Source organism: Lottia gigantea, assembly GCF_000327385.1.
Source record: "Lottia gigantea unplaced genomic scaffold LOTGIsca_124, whole genome shotgun sequence".
In the NCBI taxonomy this organism is placed as follows: domain Eukaryota; kingdom Metazoa; phylum Mollusca; class Gastropoda; family Lottiidae; genus Lottia; species Lottia gigantea.
This window is the reverse complement of record NW_008707309.1, coordinates 230,757-233,632: the sequence shown is the minus strand read 5'-3', so window position 1 is coordinate 233,632 and position 2,876 is coordinate 230,757.

Here is a 2,876-nt window from a genome sequence, read left to right as displayed (position 1 = left end):
TTATCCATTTCCATTCTTTTCAACAGCGACGACAGATGAAAGAATCGAACCAACATTTTGAGCCCTCAAAACATTGAGCAATATGATTTTCTCATAAAGCTAAATTTAAAACTGATTTAAGAATTCTATTAGTTGACTGGAGCACTAAAATCACTCCAAACTTTGGTTCCAGGGCATCAAATTGTAATATTTTTAACCTACCACATCCATAGCTTGTAAGGTGGTCTCATCCATGGAGGCTGCCTGACAACCATCTTCTGTTGATCCTCCATCACACAGACCAGCAAACGCGGCAATACTCCTATAATAAATATACCAAATACACAATATTAGTTATGTGGACTCTCTGGAAGGGACACAATTTGACAAAACCACTTAAAGGTGGCATCAGGATGGGCATGGAGTTTCACATTCCACATTTATGTTTCTTGTGTGATGAATTGATGATCACCATCCTTTGGCATCCTTTCGCAAAAAGTGAAATTTTTCAGCCTATTTTGATTTCAGTATCCAAATGTCCAAATACTTTTTTATTAAGCGATATCCGAATCCACAAACTACATCATCCATTCATAAGATGGCAACGTCATATGACAAATGACTAATTTGATGTCGCAAAATACTAGCTCCAACTGCAAGAAAATAGGCCGACACCTGCATAAGGTCTAGGGATATTGATGATCACTCCAAGAAACAAGCGAAACTAAGTAGTACATGTATCAATCTTACATGAGATTCTCCAGACAAAGTTGATAAAATAAAAACTATTTACCTGGCAGCTCGAAGATACATGACCAGATCTCCATCCATAACATATTGAGGTCTCCATTTTATAACCTCCCATTTCTCAAGCCGCTCTGGCATATCACTGGTCGCTACATTAGCCTTGTATTCAGGTAGGCGGGCCTGGAAAAATATAATGAAAAATTAGAATAGTTTGGTCACTGGAAAAATGATGAAAAATTGGTCAATTTTGTCAGAATGCTATCTAGAAACAGTAATGTATATTTTCTAATGTACCCAATGACCTACTAAGCATAATACCAATTTGTCCAAATTACAGAATAGAACTCTTTCTATCACTGACCTGTAACTGACCTTTGCTTTTAGAGCTTTAGACTTGGTAAGTACTATTACCAGTCCTGTCTGACAGGAGGTCTAAATTTGTGACCAGATATTTTCTATGACCTTTTTCTAGATATAAAGTATTTAGCTATGCCCATTTACCTAGGGTCTTATCCTCGAAAACTAAACTAACATAAAATCCAAGTTTAAAAAATAAAGTAGTTGTATTGGATAATGAAACTAAATCTAATATCTATAAAAGTGAAATAGGTTATTTGTGTAAAAACGACATTACCTGATGGCTACCGCCTACCCGAATCTCTCCCTGTGTATTCGCCAGCCTCTTGCTTTCTGGACTATAACTTAAAACATAGAAATACGTATCTGGGGCCGCCTTGAAGGTACGAGCTCTATAAATATCTTGATAATGAATCACAGTACATTTACCTCTGTAATATAAATCATTACAATTTCAAATTGAAGGCTTTTCATATTTTTGTAAAATAAATAATTTAGTATGTGAACTCTCTAAGAAATGCTAAATTTGTCCAGTTCAGTTTTTAGAATAATTCGAACTGAAACAGGATCTTTAAGGCAAGCAATCTGTAGCACAGAAGGCTTCAGTTTATTGATCTAAATAATTTTTCCATTTCAGCCTCTACATCCTATATACTGATAAAGAAAATACAAACTCTGAATGTAAATCATGAGCCATGTTCAGATTGAGCTCTGGCCCTGTATTCTCGAAACGATCTTAGCACTAGCATGTCTTAGAATCAATGTTAGAAGATGAGAACCTAGGACATCCTAGAGCTAAGATCGTTTTAAGAGTATAGGGCCAGGATCCTTAGGTTAGAAAGCAAGCATTCACTCACTGATTCACCGCACCCCTCAACTAAAAGATTGAATGATTTTTAAGTTTATTTGGTGGATCTGTTAATCAAGAGGTGACCAGCTATAAGTATGTCTGAATAGATACTCGATTAAAAACAGTAAACACAGACTGATTGAATAGACCTTGGTCTTGAATAAAATATTTGAAAGAGAAAATGATGATCTTACCTTAACGAGGTGACAGGATAGGTGTCAGACGCATCCGATATAAATAATTCCCTGGATTTTATATTCGGATCAGTCAACGCTATATCACAACCTGTATCTACAAATAGACAGACAGAATAAATTATACAGAGGAATGAATAAAATAAACACTATATCAAAACCTGTATCTACAAATAGACAGACAGAATAAATTATACAGAGGAATGAATAAAATAAACACTATATCAAAACCTGTATCTACAAATAGACAGACAGAATAAATTATACAGAAGAATGAATAAAATAAACACTATATCAAAACCTGTATCTAGAAATAGACAGACAGAATAAATCATACAGAGGAATGAATAAAATAAACACTATATCAAAACCTGTATCTACAAATAGACAGACAGAATAAATAATACAGAAGAATGAATAAAATAAACACTATATCAAAACCTGTATCTAGAAATAGACAGACAGAATAAATAATACAGAAGAATGAATAAAATAAACACTATATGACAACCTGTATCTAGAAATAGACAGACAGAATAAATCATACAGAGGAATGAATAAAATTCAAGTTACTATTGCCTTAAAGGGACAAGTGCACCATTTGGGGATTGATTTTAGTCTTGAATATATGTAAATAGTCTTCAGAAGTACTAGAAATATTTCCAAAAATTACATAATTCTTCACAATTTCTATTTATATATTTTCTATATATTACAGAGTATCTTAAAATGACCAGTCATTTCAAAAG